The sequence below is a fragment of the Lissotriton helveticus genome, chromosome 2_1, assembly GCF_964261635.1.
Source record: "Lissotriton helveticus chromosome 2_1, aLisHel1.1, whole genome shotgun sequence".
Lineage (NCBI taxonomy): Eukaryota > Metazoa > Chordata > Amphibia > Caudata > Salamandridae > Lissotriton > Lissotriton helveticus.
In genome coordinates, this window is record NC_136059.1 from 1,121,989,645 (window position 1) to 1,122,011,540 (window position 21,896).

General features: G+C 47.6%; 1 protein-coding gene across 1 annotated transcript in view; it reads right to left on the reverse strand.

The window, feature by feature from the left end:
* Positions 1–21,896, reverse strand: part of FOCAD (focadhesin) — a 1,210,644-nt gene that overhangs the window by 774,155 nt on the left and 414,593 nt on the right. The window lies entirely within an intron of this gene.

Genomic DNA, 21,896 nt, shown 5'->3' on the forward strand with positions numbered 1-21,896 from the left:
TATGCGTAGCAATCCAGCATTGTCATGCCTCTTTTAAGCAGAGCATTTGCAGAGCCGTCCTATCAATTATTAGTTGGCGCTCTTCGATTTCGTCTCTATTTCCCTTCCGCTCTACATGTACAATAAGTGATTCCAGGTCCACCATTTGTTGTGTTAATTGTCAGCCCCTACATCTACAGTGCGACTTTACCACTCCTCGCATATATTTGCCTTGGTAGCCCCTCCAAAGGGAGCCGGGGATTTCCCAGGGCCTGTGTTGAACTTGAGGGATGTATCTTTCACTTCCCTTTATGCTAGGCACCATATCGGCATGTAGCTGAGGTCAGGACTACCAGGTGAGTCTTCTTCTCTGGGCCAGCCCATGGCACCTTTGAAAACTCGATGTGAGGGACATCTCTATGTTAAAATCCCCCTCTACGATTGTATATCCCTGAGGGAGTTTTAGCAATATGACTGACGGTATCCAGTGTATTTCCACGGAGTTTCAGAGGGGCATACATACTAACTATATTGAAAACCTGCCCAATGAGTATCCCTTTCACTGTGGCACCTTCCCACGAAGTCTGACACCATGCGGGAAACCATCAAAGGCATCCTTTTATGTAGGAGAATACCCACACAAGGAACCCCTGTGTATCTTGCATGGAACACTATATTGTGCCCGTAACTTGCGAGGAAGGGGAATTTATTGCCTAAGAGGTGGGTCTCCTGCAATAGGAGGACATCTGGGCTGTGTCTTGTTGTGAACCCAAGGACTGTACCCTGTTTAATATGGTAAAGCAGCCTACGTAATAACCTTGAGTCCCTGCACCCCCAGGGATCCTCCATCAGCCCGACGCTGTTCAACATTTACATGGCCCTGCTCGCACACATAGCCCGACAGTACGACCTCGACATAATCTCCTACGCCGACGACACTCAGCTGATCCTCTCCCTCACCAAGGACCCCATCACCGCCAAAGCCAACCTCCACGAAGGAATGAAGGCCGTCGCCGACTGGATGTAGACCAGCCGTCTGAAGCTGACTCGGACAAGATAGAGGTCCTCATCCTCGGCTCCAACCCTTCAGCCTGGGACGACTCCTGGTGGCCGACGGCACTGGGTGCAGCCCAGACACCCACCCACCACACACGCAACCTGGGAATCATCCTCGGCTCAACGCTCTCAATGACCAAGCAAGTCAACGCCGTCTCCTCCTCCTGCTTCAACACCCTCCGCATGCTCTGCAATATCCACAAATGAATCCCGACAGATACAAGAAAGACAGTCACCCAGGCCCTCGTCTGCAGCAAACTCGACTACGGAAACGCCCTCTACCCGGGAGCCCAGACCAAGCTCATCAAACTACTACAACGCATCCAAAACGCCTCGGCACAACAGATCCTCGACGTACCACGCCACGGCCAAATCACCCCCACCTGACAAACCTGCAATGACTCCCCTTCAACAAGAGGATATCCTTCAAGCTCCTCACCCACGCACACAAGGCACTCCACAAGACTGCCCCAGCCTACCTCAACAGACTGCTCTCCTTCTACATCCCCAACCGCCAGCTACGCTCTGCCGACCTTTCACTCGCCACCGTTCCGTGCATCTGAAGAACAACCATCGGTGGGAGATCCTTTTCCCACCTCGCTCCCAAGACATGGAACACCCTCCCACTGAGCCTATGACAGACCCAAGACCTGCTGACCTTCAGGAGGATACTCAAGACCTGGCTGTTCGATCAATAGCGCCCACCCCTCCCCCCCCAGCGCCTTGAGACACTCACGGGTATGTAGTGCGGTTTACAAATGATTGATTGATTGATTGCTTGCACCAGATGGATGTTATTGTGGATCTAACCAGTCATGGCATTCTTACTTTCTACATTGTTGGCTGTTGGGGTAAGCCTACTCTGTACAGTGAATCTAGCACATGCTATGCTGTAACCAGTGGCACTCAGAGCCATCCTTTCCCCATCAACTGCCCCCAACTCCACCCATCCCACACTTCCATCTCCCAGAAGCATCTGTCACCGGTCCAGGGAAGACATGGCTTGGCAGTTCAGGCTGGACTGTTCCCATGAGGCACAGGGTCAGACTGATTTGCATATGGCCATGTCTCAACTGGGGTGGCGGAGTGAGCTAAAGAATGAAGATGGATTAAACCCAGATCAGTTGACTGGCAGAGAGTGCTTGCAATGTTCAACACTCTGTGCATCATCCCCTTTGGTTTTAATTTGTTCGCCCTAAGTTGGCAGGGTATGCCCAGACGAGGGTCCCTTGTTCACTTTGCCACTGGATTCAAGCTAGCCTGGCGGATGACGGCTGATTAGCCAGAAACTGGTCCCAGGATGCCTATTTCCGGTCCAGGGTAGACATGGCTTGGCAGTTCGGGCTGGACTGTTCCCATGAGGCACAGGGTCAGACTGATTTGCATATGGCCATATCTGAACTGGGGTGGCGGAGTGCGCTAAAGAATGATGAGGGATTAAACCCAGATCAGTTGACTGGGGGGTGAGTGCTTGCAATGTTCAACACTCGGTCCATCATTTTGCTTTGTTAACCCCAAACTTTAATGTCACTCCAAACATGTGGTAAAACTGAGGTGTCCGAGTGTCTGACTACTCCCCAGATCACGCATAGTGTCACAAGGATCTGGTGCTGCTGGCCAGGTAAGTTAATAAATAATTGTATGTTACCTGGTATCCCCCGTAAAATTACAGACCCAAAGTTTGGATATATCATTCTACCTTGGGCTCATGTGCGTTGGCCTCCTCAGTCCTCCAAACCTGTCCAGAGCCTGTGTGACTGCTAATTTCAAATAGGTTCTTTCCGTTCCAGAGCCCTATGTTCCTGTCTCTGAGACCGAAGAGTCAGAAGGTAATTTTGGTCGCTCCTGCTTCCTACGGGACTGTCAGGCTCCGACGCAATCTTGAGAACAGGATCCCGTCCAGTCTCCCTGGCCATCGCGATTTCCTCCCTATGAAGGGGCTGAGTTGCACTGCAACGTTTATTGTAACGTAGCGCATTTTCAGTCCGCCTCCAGTGAATCAAAAAATAGAATTTGTCCTCATAAATAATCCAGAACCTGGCCGGGAACAGAAGCATGCAGTTTTGCTTCAGGACTTTAAATTGTGTTTAACCGCATCAAACATTTTACAATGTTGTTGGACTCGGCGGGTGTGATCTGGCAAGACAAGAATCCTGAAAGACTGAAATCTCACAACTGTTGAGGACCACGTCCCTGCTAGGGTAGTTCAGCACCTTCACTATAATATGGTGTGGGGCCCTCCTGGCAGGGTCTCGCTAGCAAGAAGAAATGCGTTACTTACCTGTAACAGCAGTTATCCAGTATTGGTGTCTTTAACAGATTCACATGCCTGAATCATTCCCCGTCGTCGAGACGGGAGCCTCCGGTATATAGAAAAGTAATGTCCTATAGACATACATAAAGAAAAATAGGCCTAAGGACCTCCCCTTAGTAGCCTATCCTCGTCCTTATGCAAAAAGGACCAAACTCTTAGAGCCAGCCAATCAGCTACCACCTCCCTCTAGAACCTTCCCTGCTGGAGCCTCAGTCTCTCAGATTTTCGTACGCACCAAGCTAGGTAGGCGTAAAGCAGGTAGAGAGAACGTGAGTCCTTCCAGGGGAGGCGGGAGGGTTGCATGTGAATCTATGAAAGACACCAATACTGGATAACTGCTGTTACAGGTAAGTAACGCCTTTCTTATCCAGTATTAGGGGTGTCTTTCATAGATTCACATGCCTGAATCAGAGTAGTTAGCAATACATTATGCACATGTCTGATGCAATGATGCCTTATAAGCAGTTAGATAATACACTCAGAAGCATGCGACTGTAAGCATTAGCATACATCAACATAACTAAAGAGAAGAGATGTGCATACCAGGATGGCGGGATGTAGGAAGGCTCACCTCACTGGAATAGATGTCGAAGCACCGCCTGACCCACTGCTGCGTCCTGCAGAAGCTCAACATCCAGGCAATAGTGTCTGGCGAAGGTATGCGGTGACTTCCACGTCGCTGCTCTGCATATGTCCAGAATCGGCACTCCAGCGAACAGCGCTGCTGATGTGGACATTGCTCTTGTGGAGTGTGCGTGCACCGTGGCATTCAACGGCCGGCCGGCCTTTTCATGGCAGAATGCTATCGCCGAAGAGATCCACCTTGAGATACTCTGTTTCGTGAGAGGGAGACCAAGCCTTGGTCTACTGTAGGCCACAAAAAGTTGTGACGACTTCCTGAAGTCTTTTGTCTTGTCTAAGTAAAACTTTATACACCTTTTGAGGTCTAAGGAGTGTAACGTCCTCTCTGCTGCAGTGGTAGGGTTTGCAAAGAAGGAACGTAGAACCACCGGTTCATTAAGGTGAAAGTCTGAAGGCACTGTTGGTATGAATTTGGGATTCATCCTCAGCACCACTCTGTCCTGTTTAAATTGCATAAATGGTTCCTGAATGGATAGAGCTTGTAACTCGCTGACTCTCCTGGCAGATGTTAGAGCGAGCAGAAGAGCTACCTTCCATGAGATGTACTTGATGGGTGCTCGATGAATGGGCTCAAAAGGATGGCTCATAAGCTGGGTGAGTACCAAGTTTAGATGCCATGTAGGTGGAATCCTTCGAGGTCTTGGATACGCTCTATACAAGCCTTTGAGGAACTGTTTAATAAGCCTGCTGGACCAAAGCGAAGGGGCCTTCGAGGATCTAGTGTAGCGTGAAATCGAAGCCAAATGAACCTTTATAGATGCATGCGCCAACCCTGACTCCGCCAAGTGCAGAAGGTATGGCAATATCTGTACAGGGGTAATCTGGAGAGGTGACAATTTGTGTTCCACGCACCATAAGCAAAACCGCTTCCACTTGAGGGAGTACGTTCTGTTGGTACTGTCCGCTCGTGCTTTTGCTAGGACCTCCCTGCATTCCTGTGGGATGTCTAGATGACAGAATTCTCTGTGCTCAGGAGCCAGGCTAATAATCTGAGCGATGGTAGGTTCGGGTGTTGGATCTGTCCGTTGGACATAGTCAGCAGGTTCGGGTGCTGTTTCAGACAAATCGGAGTCCTGATGGAGAGGCGATGAAGGTCCGAGAACCAGTGCTGCCTCGGCCAGAACGGGGCAATTAGGATCAGGGTACAAGGCTCTGCCTTCATCTTCCTGAGGACTCTGGGAATCATCGGGAAGGGTGGAAAAGCGTACGCAAAGACGCCGAACCAACTGATGGAAAGGGCATTTCCGAGTGACCTTTGTTGGGGACGCCAACTTGCGTAGTTTGGGCATTTGGCGTTCTCCCTGGTGGCAAAGAGGTCGATCCTTGGGATTCCCCATTCTGAGAATACCTGATCCAGTGTACCTTGGTTGAGCTCCCATTCGTGAGTGAGAGACGTCCGTCTGCTGAGTGCGTCTGCAATGGTATTGTCCTTGCCCGGGACATATTCCGCTTTGAGCGTGATCCTTTGGAGCACTAGCCAGTTCCAGATTTCTTGCGATTCGCGTGACAGAGTGAGCGAACGCGTCCCTCCCTGCGTGTTCAGGTAGTGCATCGTCGTGGTGTTGTCCGTCCTGACGAGCACCTGGGAGTTCTGGATACGTGGTAAAAAGGCCTTCAGTGCCAGGAAGACCGCTCGCAGTTCCAGAAGGTTTATGTGGAATTCCTTCTCCTGCTCCGTCCATTTGCCGCTGACTTGGAGGTCCTGGAGGACCGCTCCCCAACCTTCCAGGGATGCATCCGTGGTGATCACCAAAGGTGCTGCTGGAAGGAGGAAGGGTAGGCCTGTCGACAGATTCCTGTGGTTCATCCACCATTGCAGGGTCTTGGACATTTGTGGTGTTATTCTCACTGTCTCGTCGAAAGAGCCTGTACTTTGAGTCCATTGGTATGTGAGGGCTTCTTGCAATGGGCGCATCCTGAGGCGGCAGTGCGGGATGAGGAGGATACAGGACGACATCATGCCTAGTAGTGATTTGAAAGTTCGAACTCTCACGGTCTTTCTCGTAGCCACAGCCGTGGCCAGAGAGACGATCTTGTGTTTCCGTTCCTTCGAAGGAAATGCTTTTACGCATTCCGTGTTCAAGGTTGCCCCCAGGAAGGAGATGCTTCTGGTCGGGGTCATGCAGGATTTCTCGAGATTGAGAGTTAATCCTAAGTGCAGAAAGAGATTGGTGCAGGCGTTGGAGGATGAGGTAGCGCCTGTCGCTGAGGGAGCTTTCACCAGCCAGTCGTCGAGGTAAGGGAAGACCTGGTGACCCATTTGATGTAGGAAGGCTGCCACAGGAGAAAGGCACTTTGTGAAAATCCGCGGCGCGGATTTGAGGCCGAACGGAAGCACTTTGAATTGGTAGTGGCGTCCTGCCACCACGAACCTTAGGAATTTTCTGTGCCCTTTGAGTATTGGGATGTGGTAGTAGGCATCCTAGAGATCCAGGGATGTCATGAAGTCTCCTCTTTCGAGGATGCCTAGTATTTCTTGGATCGTCACCATCCTGAACGACTGACTCTTTAGGAAAGAGTTGAGGGCTCTGAGATCCAATATGGGCCTCCACTTTTTCCCCTTCTTGCGAATAAGAAAGAAGCTGGAGTAGAATCCCTGTCCTTTGTGAGACGATGGGACCATCTCGATCGCTCCCTTCTTCAACATCGCAGATATTTCCAGGAGCAAAGGCCGCAGATGTTTGTGTGGCAGCTTGCGTGGCGGTGTTGGAGGCGGGATGGTGATGAATTCCAGGGAATGGCCGAATCTTATTAGTTGTAGTACCCACCGATCTGTGGTTATGAGATGCCAATTGTGTAGGAAATGGGTCAACTTTCCTCCAATTTTGAATGAGGGAGATTGTGGCGGGACTGGCTGGAGTAATCGGTCACTGGCGTCCGCCAGCGCCCCTCCTCTGGTTCTTTCCACGGAAGTTTGATCTTCCATACGAAGTTTGGCGACTCTGCTGTTGTTTCTGCGGATACTGCTATTTATTTTGGTATGAATAGGAGGATCTATTCTGGAAGGACCCCCTGTAGGAGGGTTGACCTCTGGACCTGTTGCCTCGAAAGGACTGGTTTCTAGCCTGCAGCGTACCCAGTGCTCTAGCCGTATCGGTGTCTTTTTTGATGTTCTGGAGCGCTTCATCAATTGTGGCTCCGAAAAGATGTTCGCCGTCGAAGGGCATGTCTAGCACCTTTGTTTGAACTTCTTGTCTAAATGAAGTAGCCTTAAGCCAGCCCTGGCGCCGCAGGACTGCTGCTCCAGCTAATTGGCGAAAGCCAGTCATGGCTCCATCTATGGCACAGTCTATGATTTCCGCTGCCGAGGCTTGTCCTTCTGAGAGCAGTGCTTTGACCTCTTCCTGCATTGTATCTGGTAGCTCCGCCAAATAAGGGACTATGTCCTCCCACAGTTGGCGATTATAACGTCCCAACAGGGCTATAGAGTTGGCGACTTTGATAGTCATGGCTGACGTAGTGGTGAACCGTTTCCCGATGGTATCCAACTTTCTTCCCTCTTTGTCCGGTGGTGCTGACAAGGGAGAGGAAGGGTTGTGGGAATTCTTCTGAGCTGCCTGGGTCACCACTGAATCAGGTTTCGGGTGCCCATTGAAACAAACTGCCGCCTTGGTGGGAGCTTTGTATTTCTTGTCCAGGCGTGGGATCACCGCAGGTATGGAGGCCGGCGTAGCCATCAGTTTCTTTCCCTGGTCCCAGAGAAATTCTATAATCGGAATTGATTTAGTGATCTTTTTCGTTTGTTCTTTAAAATCATATAAGAAACATTCTGTTTCCGTTGTTTCCATTTCCATGTGGAAACGCTTTGCTGCCCGTTCCACTAACTTATGGAACCCGCCAATGTCCACTGGCGGAGAATCCGACTGGCGTGGTTGGGGTGAAGCTGGGGAGGGTGCGACATACTCGTCGTCTTCGTCCTGATCCGTGCGATCCTCAGGGACTTCGCCTTCTTCCATGTCCTCAGCTTCCTCATCTGAGGATTCCACTACTTGAGGTGAGACTGCCTCTTGGGAGGCCTGCGGAGGTGGTCGCGTCTGTCGTGGGGCTGCCGGTGGAGCAGATGTAGCCGGCGTTGGGCCCCTATCCTCAGCAGCCTGTGCCTCCGGGAAACGCTGCTTGTAGTCCTGGATGAGATGTTTAAGGTCATCCACGATGGACGCAGGAAGACACACCATTGGGGTCACTTCCGTCCGTACCTGCGCTTGGAAAGAGTGTTCCTGGTAGGTAAGCTCCTCCTGTTCCTCATCAGTGCTTTGGCATTTCACGTGGAGGTCTGAGATGGACATAGCCTGAGTCGTCATTTCTTCTTCCGATTCTTCACTCTGGAGAAAGTCAGAAGGTAAGTGGCTTTGTACTTTGCTTGGGGATGTCGTTTCAGGCGTGATCAGCTTTTTTGGCAATTTGCGCGGTGGTGTCGGCGGACGCAGCGTCCAAGACGACGGTTCCACTAGCTTGGACTTCTGCCATGGTTCCGCGTTGTCCCTGGTCGTAGACGACCCTCCCGTCGACGTTTTCGTCGTCGACGGCATTTCCTCCGTCGTCGGTGGCTCAAGCGACGAGATTTTCGTCGTCGTCGATGTTTTCGTCGAAGACGCGGTCGTCGACGACGTCCTCGTCGACGTCGCACTCGTCGACGATTCGTTTCTCGTCGACGATTCATTTCTCGTTGACGTCTTCTTCGTCGACGGTCTCGGCAACGAGTCTTCCGTCGACGGCGGGCTTCTCGCCGTCGACGTCCCTGGCTTTGTCGTCGATGGGTTCCTCGTCGACGGTGTCGTCGTCGACGATGAGTTCCTCGTCGACGGTGGCATTGTCGACGGCCCCGATTTAGACGTCGATGAGCTCTTCGTCGACGGCCCCAATTTCGTCGTCGACGGTGTTTTAGTCGACGACGGTTTTGGCAGTATGACAGATGGGATGGGCCTACCTGCCGACGACGATGATGGAGTGGTCGTCGTCGATGCGAGGACTGACGACGCCGTCGTCGTCGACACCGTCGTCGTCGTTGTGGAGACGGCGAGTGGCGTCACAGCTCTCTTTTGCGTTGAAGATGGCGTAGGCTTGGTGGATGAGTGCGCAGGCTTCTTAAAGGCGTGAGAGCCTGTGTCAGACACTGAGGAAGTTGTAGATTTTGCCTCTGAAGATTTCTTTTGCATCTTCATAGGAGGAGTGTCTGAGGGGCCAGGGGGGTCCCCCCTTGGTCTCTTGAGGGAGACGTCCGAAGCCATGGAGAAGCTGCCCTCTGAGGACTCCACATTATCCCTCTGTTTAAGCCTGTCCAGCCAAATGAGAAGTCGACCTTCTCTATCCCTCAAGGTCTTATTAGGGAAAGAGCGACAGATTTTACAGTCCTTGGGGACGTGGTCCGGATAAAGGCAGTATAAGCACAGGTCGTGCTTGTCCTCCACATGGAGCCTTTTCTTCCCACATGAAGAGCAGGCCCTGAAAAGGGCTTTCTTCTGGGATCCAGACATTCCTTAAAAAGGGTAAGGCAAGACAGCACTTACTGCAAGAGAAGAGTCTGAAGTATCCCAGTTGAAGAATTTGAGAAGGTAATCCTTTTTCCAAGTGAAAAAAGTAGGTTTAGAAGATATCCTGAGGAGAGCTCAGGCTGGAGACTCCCTAGCACAAGGTGCGGTAGAAAATCTGAGAGACTGAGGCTCCAGCAGGGAAGGTTCTAGAGGGAGGTGGTAGCGGATTGGCTGGCTCTAAGAGTTTGGTCCTTTTTGCATAAGGACGAGGATAGGCTACTAAGGGGAGGTCCTTAGGCCTATTTTTCTTTATGTATGTCTATAGGACATTACTTTTCTATATACCGGAGGCTCCCGTCTCGACGACGGGGAATGATTCAGGCATGTGAATCTATGAAAGACACCCCTAATACTGGATAAACGAAGGGCTCAGTCTATAACAAAACATGTAACAGATTCCACAAACGTTTCAGGAGACGCCGCAACGACCCCCTCCATAAATTAGTCTTTTTTTTATCTGAGCCTCACTCGGGGTGGGCCTGCCTCTCCCCATTATTAAGCTTCTCTGTAAAGGTAGGGTGTCTACCATCTCGCGGATGAAAGCTGGGATGTCTTCCCTTCAGCAAGTGGGTACACTGATGGTCACTCTAAACCAAGGGGGCATCTTGACCTTCTAGGGGGCAAATAGACGGATTTGTGGCACCCCAACAACACCCAACCCAGGGGTGTAGTCCACCAACCGGCAGTCTATGGTGGCCCCCAGCTGCTCTATCAATTCTACTGTATGCCTCTGTCTCTCCAGGGGATTCACACCGCTTTTGGTCCAGGGACGACAGCAGCTCCCTTCCTAGGATTACAATTTAGTTAATGTAGTTTTATAAAGGGCAGACTTTACCCAAAGGTAACAGAGCGCTTTACAATAGAACCAAGTACGTTACATAAGAAGAATTACACACTAACAAGTAACAAATACAATCAGGCTAATTAAAGAGGTAAAGAGAAAATAGGAGGTGCAAGAAATGGGTTAATACAGGTATAGGAGACATATTTACAGCGCTGCGTTCAAATGAATGCCAAGCAGCCTTGAGGGACATGAGAGAGAGTTGAATTAAGCCTGGAAGTGTCTTATTAAGAGATGAGAATTAAGATCTGCTTTGAAGGTCGGGAGAGAGGCTGTGGTTAGGAGGGTTGATGAAATTGAGTTCCAGATTCTAGCCGCAATGGCAGTACAGGGGCACTGGCGCACAAGCATGGAGGCTGTATGAGCAGCCAGGCCCTGGGTTCCCTCCCTTTCAGCAGTGACCCTCCTGCGCCTGCAGGGGGAGTTCTGCTCCCAAGGTATGTGGTTGCTACTCAGGGCCTCCAAGGGGGTTGGCCCCTTTGCCCCCCCCCCCCCAAAAAAAGTTCAGGTTTCGTCCTCCGCGGCATTATCTCTCACGCCTCCGCAGTGAGGGAGGTCACAGAAACGTCTACTTTCCACCTCCCAAGGCTGTTGTGGTTGCTCAGGGTCCCTGATAGAGGCCTACTCTTCTGCACCTCCCCAAAGTTATTGGCGGGCCTACCTTCAGGGCCACCAAGACCCATGACCCCTCCGCCTCGTAGACTGCAGCTCACTCTCGGATCCGGCCCCACCATGCAGTTCTCGAAGTGCCTTCTCTGGTGTCTACACCACCTAGTTGGGTCTCCGCATACCACTGCTCTGAGCTCCTGTCGTGTGCCCGCAGATCCACACCATCCAGGTGGTCACCGGGTGTTACTCGGACCTCTCCGCCCTTTCTTCAGTTGTGCACTGCCGTAAGGTGCTTCTTCCTTTCCCAGTTGCCGGCCCGCACGGCCTTTTTGTGGGCAGCCACCATTCGGCTGTCATTACTCCTCGCAGGCCCTAGGTGGCTCCTCTCCAGTCGGTCTGGGCCCCTGCCACTAAAAAGGCCTGGGTCCATGGTGCAAAATCTCAATCCAGCAAGAGGATGGATGGGGGTTTAAGTAAAAGACTTCTGCCATTTTGACATTCTCGGTCCCTCCCCCAAGAGATTATACTTATTAGTGGTTTGTCCACAGCAATCTAAAAGCGTGTAAAAAATATAATGAAATACTATTTTATTATAAGTATTGATGCATGTAAATTGGTTTTACTAGTAGGATTACTAGACAATATTGACAGACTTAAACAGAACATTTTTAAAAATTGTGATTTTGTATACATATATGTCTAGATAGCAGAAAATGATAAAAGGCTGGAATATGAGAATCAGCAATTGAAGAACCAATTACTCTTTCTTCCCCTCTGGATTTTTACACTAAAGTTTTGTCAATCTATTCCCCAGGGAGTACGTCATGCTTTATTTTGATTTTGTCTCCTATATTATTGGGGTTACAGGGAGAGCCCCATGCTTGTTGTTAGTTATTTGTTTAATCTTCATCCTGGTTTAACAATATGTGCCAGTTTAATCCCAAACATTGCCCATGGTAACCTTTATTGTAATAAATGAATATGTTATTAGCTGCCTTTGGTTGACAACTATCATGCTGGAAGTACAGCGAGGCTGCCATTGGATGGGTGTGCTATATGTGAACTTAGTTGAGGGTGTCCTGCTGTGTTTCATCTATCAATTACCACTTTGGCGTTACATCTAATAGGCTGGTACGTTACAGTCAATGCCTTCAAATCTACTTAACATAGTCAGTTTTGATTTTGCATGTCTGCCAGGACATGAGCCAGAGTTAGCATCTTAAACTGCAGAAGGGGGAGAAACTAATTTTGATTTAGATCTAGGCTTGGGCAAAGTCCACCACTCTTTTTCCACTGAAGATAATAGTATGAGTGCTCTCTAGGACTACTCCTTTCTGAGGGATTAGAGGCCCTATGGCTTTTAAAAGAAGGAAATTGATGATCTACTAGAAATGTAGTCAGTGTACCAACAGGAGCCGAAGAGGCCAGGGTGAGAGCTGGCATGGAAGCATAACCTTTCTTCACAATTGAAAGGAATCCTGCATATGTGATTGTTTTTGGTCCAGTGATAGTGGTCAAAATGCCTAACGCCTACTGGAGCACAGCAGGTCTCCACAGGAGGCATTAAGGAGGATTGAAAGTCCCAGGAAAATTAAAGACACTTCTCAGCGTCTCTTAAAGCTGGGAGAACAGGCTTGCCTCACCATATGCATGTCTGCTTCGAGTTTTGACTGGGACCTACTAAGGGGAAGGCTTGAGCCAGTCGTTTGTAACAAAAGTATGCCCTAGTCTTAAAGACCAAGGGACCTTTGCCAGGTAGATGAAAGTAAGTAGTTCTAGGACTGCCTCTAGATAGCATTCTGTGATTTTGCTGTCCCATGCCAGTAAGGTCCTGTTGCATCATCTGATCAGGTGAGGGATTGAACAGGTTCTTACCAACAAATGAATGCATTTCTGATGGCACTCTGGATTAAAAATGAGAACATTTAGCCTGATTGTCGATACATGGACAACCACATTACATGGACCAGGTGGAATTATTAATTAGATCTCATAGCAGCGACAGTGTCAGAACCCCTTTCATATGGTCCCGGGGCAAGCAAAGCTCACTAGCACAAATGCCTGATGTTGTGGGGCACATTGTACAATGGGTCTTGAGCAATCGGTCAAAGAACCTTCAGCACTTTACTCTCAAGTGGGGGGGGGGGTCAGGGGGCTCGCACAGGAGAGTGAACACAGGTTGACACCTCAAAATGCATGCAGCTACAACAGCAATAAATCATTCTCCAGTTAAATACTCACTTTTATGAAAAAAGAGAAGTATTTTCTTTCTACTGTTACTAACACAAAGGAAAAATATGGCATTCACAAAAAGCTAGTCAGTTCTCCGGGTCCAACTTCCCCCTCACTTCTAGCGGTAGTGGCAGCAGTAGAGTCGCCACACATGCGGTTGCACTTCCTCAGCGACCGAAGGTTCTCGGCAGCTCCTCTTTGGAGAGAAAGTCTCTGGCTCCTAAGTGATGGGAGGGTGGTGATACAAAGCTTCTGGTGTGAATCCTTCACCCCAGGCAGGGGTATAGGGTCTCATATCGGTCTCACTGCACTCGGTGAAGTCTCCATCCAGGTCATACAATATGCTAGTCCCGGTGACTCCCCCTGAAATATGGGGTCACTGTATCCTCACTGTACTTGCCCACCAGTCCGATCAACACAGTGAAGTCCTCAGTGGAGGCCCCTCCTGACAAATGAGGTCACAGTCCATTACTGGAAATGCGATACAGCTCTTAGTGCATAGCAGTCTTCTCACAGGAGACCTCCTGGCACATGTGGTCACCGTTCCCTACTATGCACGGGCTCTGGCCGAATTGGCGCACCAATGCACAAGACTCAATTCACAGCTGTCCTCCTCTGACATACGAGGCTCGCCGACTTCTTTCTGCACGCGAGCAATGATCCAAATGGTGCAGGCGCTGCTCCTCGCAAAGGGAGGCACTCATCCGGAGTTTCCACAAGACCTTGTTCCCTCAAATGGTCTCCTCTTCCTCACAGGGCAAACTGGTCTTGGCAAGCAGGCAGGCACTGGTGCTCCAGGCTGTAAGGCAGGTGGTCTTTGATTCCCTGTGTGACGTCTCATCACCAAGCAGTGAGACTAGGAGGCTTTGTACCCTAATCCTGGTCACAGGCAGAGGTCTTGCAGACATTCCCCTCCTCACACAGTCCATCTGGCTGCTTGGTAGACCACAATTTTTGGGGTCTCATTCTGCCCTTCTTATAGTCCACTTCCAGACACCAAATGTGATTTGGAGTCTGTGTCTTTAAAGTTTATGTTGGGAGATCTGCTTCTTTTAAAGTGCCCACTCCTCAGCTCTCTTCTTCTTGAATGCAGACTGTCACAGCAGAAGCGATTTCAAAGTTGATAGCCCCACTACAAATGCCATGGAGTGACTAGAGCTCTCACCTGGAAGTCAGCTACAGTGATATGTTTATTAAAAGGTTATAAGTCAAAGTATGGGGAGAAAGAATGAGTGATCATTCAATTTCCTTGGGTATATACCAACTAATCAGAGAGGAGAATGATCACTTGTCCTGCATAACCTGGGTATGCAATTTGTGTTCTTGCCAGTCCCAATTTAACCCTCATGCACGTGTGTATGGTGGTCGTTCGAGCGGTTTATCTTGATTCTCCGCTGTCCCTCACACGTGTGTTCATAATCATTGGGTCTTTTTTGTTTTATGCACCCTCCACCAGGAGGTTGTACCCTTGGTTAGGATCAGTAGTGATCAGTGATAGGTAAGTGAAGGTGAAGTGAGTGAGTTAAAGTAAAAAAATCTCTCTTTCCCAGAATAAAGTATTTATTGGTTCTGGTTAGGAGATGATAAAATTATTTACAGGTGATAGAGAGTGATTATGACTCTCTCACATTAACAATAGTGAGGTAGGTCGACATGTTTCAGCCCTTTATTGCCAGTTGGTCAGTGGGCTTTCTTCAGGACCATTGTGAAGTAGGGGTGAGGAGACCATGGGCGTCTCTCTGTATGTGAAGCAATACTGGGGTTTCCTAGTTTGCTTGTGTCTAGTTATGAAACGTTATTCATAATAACTTCATGAAGGTCTTTATGTACCTGAAATTCAAAAAAACATAGAGACTAGACAAGGGTAAGGGGTAAGGGTATACAAATGACTGGTAACACTGGTTCAATAACCAGGAACGATCAATGCCAATTGGCGTAACAACTAAAAAATAGCAATACTTTATCCGACTGTTGCCAACTCAAGGGCAGGGTCAACTCTCGCATTCCCAAGAATGTTTATCATGGTGGGCTGTAAGCAGCCTGTTAAATTAGATTGTACCAATTGGTGTATTAGCAGGGCGTTGGCGTAGGTTGCGTGATACTGCTAAGTACATAGTAACCATCCATGTTTAATGGTACCCGTTCGAAGGTCTATAACAAGTAGGCGTTCGTGTCATACATTTGCGTGAGTGTCCATTAGGCCAATCTATGTGCTCACTGATGAACCAAACTAGATATATTCACACACATTCAAACATTCTACTTGTGTCTGTTATTAACCGGTGCACAGAGTAGTTCGTTGTAGCTATTGCATAAACAATAAACTGTCTACTAATGCCACGCTCTTAATGAAACCATCAAGCGTACTCTTTCTTGGTGCAGCATACCGTAAAAAATCTAAGTGTGATAGTTGCCCGACTTTGAGCAGAGAGATGAAATGGTTTTCTTACACGTACCTTCGTTGTAGGTTTAAGTTACCTCAGCGGGTTTTCCAGGGTGTCAGAGAGGCCTTCTAGGGACAAGACGTTAAGTTTAGAAACGTTAGCAGGGTAATACTTTACGGTTTTGTAGCGCGCCAGCTGCTCCCCTCGTGTACCTGCCGTCTCTGTCCGCACGACTTGTGCTGACTCTACCCACTGGACCCGGATGCAATAGAGGGACTTCCTGTTTGGCCGTATGTTTCTCTTGGTGGAATAATAACAACTGTGAAAAGACTCATTGTGGAGAGCAGTCTCTTTTCTATGGTTGACCGATAGTGTCCAAAAAATTATTTCATTTTAATGTTAAAAATCTTAAATGAAGAATGGAAATTAAGTGATTACATTTCTCGAGAACGTGTGACTTAAAACAGTTTTTTCTTTTTGGGTGGTCACATTAATCGAATTCCGCTAGAAATTATGTTGGAATCAGTTCTGAAATCCTAGAGACTACTTGTAAATGCTGCCCCATGGGATATTATCGTTCAGTCCTTCTGAATCTGTTTTAAGTCTATGGACCCAACGTTGTTCCTTCTCGAAGAGGATTCTTTCGTCATTGTGATCCTTATTTTTCAGTGTTTCAAGGATTACCCAGTTCAGATCATTGATTGTGTGTCCCGCTTCAAAATAATGACAAGACATTTTTGTTGTGATTTTCTTGCACTTAACATTACTTCTGTGTTCACATAGGCGTTGTTTTACTTTTCTACAGGTCATGCCTATGTATCTTTTGTCACAGGGGCAAGTAATCATATAGATCACGTGACTTGTATTGCAGTTCGTGTGATTCAACAGTTTCCATTTGAAATTGGGTAGTAGGTCGATTTCTTTGGGTTTTTTCGTTAGTGGGCACACCGAGCAGGAGCCACATGGGTAATGTCCCACAACAGGAGGTCCATCCCAAAGAAGATTTGGTCTATTCTGTAATTTAGCAGGAGGTGGTCTAGTGTGGACCAGTATATCCTTAATATTGCGGGTCCTTTTATTGGCGAACCTTGGTTTGGGCCACTGTAAGTCTGCTGAAGTCAAATTGCTCCAATTTTTATTTATAATCTTTTTGACGTTGTTGCTTACTGGGCTGTAAGTCGTGACGCAGGTTACAATATCTGGTTCTGGTAATTTGGATGTTACTTCCAGAAGGCTTTCTCGATTTTGATTTCTTGCCCGCTTTTTGCATTTGTTGATGATTCGTTGGGGGTAATCCCTCTCTTGAAGTTTACCACATAGCTCTTCTGCCTGTTCCTTGTACTCAGATGTTTTGCTGCAGTTTCTGCGCAGTCTCAAAAACTGACTGTAGGGGAGGTTCTCTCTTAGAGGCCTCGGGTGAAAACTTTTGAAAGATAGTAGGCTGTTCTTAGATGTTGGTTTGTGGTAAGTTTTGGTATGCAGCTTCTGGTTTTCAGCGTAGATTGTAATGTCTAGGAAATCCAACTTATTGTGGTGTGCTGTGTACGTAAATTTCAGCCACTCGTCTTTGGTATTCAGCCACGTGTGGAAGTTGCTAAGATTTTCGGTGTTACCTGCCCAAATCATGATAATGTCGTCTATGTAGCGACGCCAGAATAAGATCTGCTGGTTGTAAGGGTTGGTTTCGTTGTTGATAAATTCCTCTTCGAAATTACTCACGTAGAGTCCTGCTACGCTAGGAGCAAATGTGCTTCCCATGGATGTTCCATGGCATTGTTGGTACATGGTGTCCTCATACTGGAAGTAATTCTCCGTTAATGCCATTCTGCAACACTCTAGGATGAAATGTCTTGGTGTTCCATAGTTCCACTCACTATTAAAAATGATGGTTTCAAGGGTCTTTTGTTGAGGTAGACTTGTATAAAGACTCTCTACGTCGAGTCCTACCAAGATCATGTCTTCTTCTGAGTACGTGAAGTCTTGTAGGAGGTTTAGAAGGTCTCTTGTGTCCTTAAGATAGGTGGGTGTCTTCTGTACAAGGGGTTTTAAATATTGGTCAGCGAATTGTGAAAGCGGTTCCAACACTGAGCCTATGCCAGGCACAATTGGTCTGCCCGGTGGTGGGACTCTTGCTTTGTGGGTTTTCGGTAGTGAATAGAAGTAAGGAACCTTTGGATTCTTTGTCTCCAGAAATTCAGCCTCTTTCTTGGAGACCCAGTTGTTGGTTTCAGCCTCTGTTACCATAAGTAAGATTGTCCTCTGTAGTCTCGGTGTTGGATCTGTCTTGATCACTTTGTAGTATTTCCGGTCAGATAGAAGGTCCAAGCATTGTTGATTGTAGCCTTCCTTTGAGAGGAGTACTACTCCTCCCCCTTTGTCGGCTTGTTTAATGATAATATTTTCATCATTTTTTAGTTCATCCAGTGCAAGTCGTTCTGCCCTGGAGAGGTTCTGAAAAGGTTTATTGGTATTTTCTTTTAGAGCATCAATTTCTTTCATTAGAGCCTGCACGAAGGTGACAATTTCGATGGGTATTTGTGAGTTCAGTGGACAGAAGGTAGATTTCTTCCTTAGTGTAGTGTCACCGTCCTGTACTTTTGGTGCTTGGTCTTTAAAGAAAGCTTTCAATTTCAGCTTTCTGCAGAATTCTGCAATTTCACATTTTGTTTTAAAAATATCCACGTTGGGGGTTGGTACATACCCCAAGCCTTTATTAAGGATCTGTTCTTGTTCTTTTGTCAGGACTTTATTAGACAAATTCACTATGAGGTTGTTGTGCTCGTTCCTGCTCTCCCTTTGGTCACACTCCTGGTTTGCACTTGTCGTGGTTGGTCTTGCCAAGTTACTCCTTTCAGTCTTGTTCTTTGGTTGGTTTGGCCTCTCCCTAAAAAAGGCGGCCCTTGTTGGTAATTGACTCCCATTTGTTGCTGCATTTGGTGGTTCATTGGCGGTGGTCCTTGGAAAAAGGGATCCACCCATCCTTGAAATTGGGGGTTGAAGGGGTGGAATGGAATATTCGGTGGATTCATTGGGTAGTGTGGTGTACGCCAATAGTTCCGTCCCCGTCGGTTCCCTCTTCTATTTCGATTTCTACCTCTTAGGGATGTTGAAAAATCATCTCCACTCCAATCAGATCCATCCGTAGAGGACCCGCTGTTGGAACTGTGAGTGGAGCAGTTTTCGTTTAGATTGTAATCTTTGCTGCTATAAGGATGTATTCGCTCTAAGGAAAATTTCTTTAGTTCTTTTCCCAGTTTTTGCAGTTTTGTTTGCGTTAGATATTCTTGTGAGTCACTCATTTCTTTGTTGATTTCTTCCAACCTCTTTTTGTAAATGGTGACATTAACCGTGTTATTCAATTTGGTCTCTATGATCTGAATCTTTATCATTAACTCATCTGTAAGTCTCGTGGCAGTTTTTATAATCAGTACCAGGTAGTCCCTAGTGCACTTCCAGGAGATGGCGGACCAGTCTTTCCGGAATGCTAAGTCCTTCAGGAAGATTCTTGGTGCATTCGTCACCCAGAGGCCTTTCGGCCAGGGGCCCGGCCTTATTCTTTATGATTCTCTTATTAGCCCCATCGCTTTCCTGAGATGTGCCTAGGCCCCTTCCTTGTGGCCTCTTACTGAATCAAAGACCATCCTTTGAACTACACAGGAGAAGCCTGACTGTACCCTTTCCAGAGTGTGTCCCACCCAGCTGACAGGAATGCAGCAATATACAAATCTGTCTGGGGGATTTCTCTACATCCGCTTCATCTTCTTTCATGCATGCCTGGAGCTCCCAAAATGGAACCCAGGGTCCTTCATGTACCATCCACAGGCACACATACACCTACACAGACACAGCACAGCACTGTAGCCTTCATATACTGTACCACTCATAGGCACACATACATCCAACCACATGCATTTACAATGAACGCACTGCAAAACACTACATTCTCCATGGATTGTATCACTCGTAGCCACACATACATCCAGCACATGCACTCACCATACACAAGGTGATCAATATTGCATTATTCCTGTATTGTACCCTTCCCCGGCACATATACACTCAGAGCAGATACTCCTGCGCTGCGCAGCACTCCACACCAAACCGATGTAGGCCAAGGGTGAGGTAAGTATAGAGCAGCAGAACTTTAAAAATGAGTGACCCTGGAGGACTTGTGTTCACCCCTACTGATCACTAGACGGCACGCTGCCACCACCGCTCTCATACTACTTAACTCCTGGTGAAGGCAGTAGCATTCCACTACTATTAGGGTTATGCTATGGGTGCCCCTCCCGTCCAACAAGACAGCAGTCCAGGAGACAGACCTAGATCATGGCACACATGCATGAGCCCTGTTTTCCTATGACAACTACAATCAGCATTAGTGATCCAGACTTCAGTACAGTTGGGCACTCTGGGCACGGGCACGTGCATTACCACGTGGAGGACTTTTCCATCCCAACAGCTTTTGTTCATCAGCATCACACCCCCAAGTTAAACACTTTATGCTCTTGCAGGATATGATTTTGAAGCAAGGCAGTGTACAGATCGTAATTATTCCTCTGATGCAACCTCTAGCCTGCCATAATAGCAATGGATTGAGTACGGGCGAGACCCGCGCCCAGCCGTCTGGTACATTTTCTTCTTCAATATCTAGAGACATTTGGCCTCCTTGCCATAGTGGAGGACAAAAACTCTAATTAAGCTTAGTGGTTCTCGGAGACCAAGACAGGGCTGTCTTTTAGAGTTAAAACAAAAAAGGGAGTCTAGTGGGAGCTCATAACCCAACCAACAACGTACCACTCCTTAACTATTATGAACCACAAAAATGTATGCCTGGTAAAAACAAAAGAGGAAAGACAGCAAGATGTGTTTATGTAAGTAAAAAATTATTTATTTAGAATGAGAACCCACACCCGTCCGAAAGTGGCATGCTTCATCATAAGATCCCCTCTTCACACCAGGACCAAAGATACCTGGAGCCAGCTACAACTCTCCAAACAAGAGGAGCTCTTGAGGTGTTTTTAGCCTAGATGAGAATTTGGTATGGTTGAGAGAGAGTGCTGATTTAGTATGTGCAAAGTGAAATGAATTGTTTCCTGGTAGGCTAAATGTAAAATTTATTCTGGTGCCTCCAAAGGATAGAAGTAAAAACAGCGAAGGGAAGTCAGAGGTAGTTTCTCCCCTATATGGTCAACGTGTTTCTGCCCTATCTTTGGTAAATTCGCAGATTCAGAGGCATTCTTCAGGACCAATAATTCAAGTCAGTATGTAATAGAAAAATAAATAAAAAATACAAACTGGTATTAAATGATGGTGGCAATCCACCTGATACAGGTGGAGGCCCATAACATCCTGTTTGTTAAAATCCACCGTTGTTCTACCTTAAGAGTCAAAGGTAGAAAATGATTATTTCACATAAATAGATCACAATGAGGTCGAAAAACATTTCATGCAGGCAAACAAGGGTTATTGTATACTACACCAGTTTGAATACTCGTAAAATTGGCGTGAAAATGAGAGGAATGGGCCTTAACCTATCTAAATGGGATGCTTAACTCCTTCCCCAGCCTAAATAAAGGCAACCTATATAGCAGAGCTATATATCATAACAGGGCAATAAAAAGAAGAATAGTTGTAAGAGTAGGTATAAATGCATCATCCAAAATCACTGGTCAGTTATTTAGCGTGCCCCTGAAATAATCAATGCAACAGTGTCCACGGAGCGCTGTCCATCGCTAAATATTGCACACAGCCATCAATCTTATGAAAACTTTCATAGGAACAAGTTGGCGTTTACATAACAGAATAAGAATATGGGCCAAAATCAAGGATTCAAAAAGCATGTCTGACCGGGCTAGAAAGGTACACGAGTCCTATGCTAGAATCCCCGGCACGGCAAATGAAGCTTGGCCAGGTAATGTCTTTCAGAGTGAAATACTTAAAGGTAGGAGATATTGAGACTTCCACCTTGGGGAGCACACTTTTCCAGATATCCTAAGGCTTCCTGAAGAATTGTGGCTCAAACAACAGAGCAGCCTTCAGTGGAGAAGCTGTTACCACCATCAAAGCATAAATGCCCTCAATCTCCACTGGTTCTGCTACGGCCTCAAACAACAGTGTGTCAAAAAGCTTATCCAAGACAGCAAGGTAGCAGATGGTTAAGGGCAGCCTTTCTAGTCTTCACTAGAAGAGCGATGCCAGTAGAGAGGGCGGTACGGAAGCCCGTGGCTGGTCTTCAGGCTCACAGAGCTATAAAGAGTTTGGGGGAGTACTGAGGTTTCTAGGAACTGCAGACTGTCAGCAGGTAC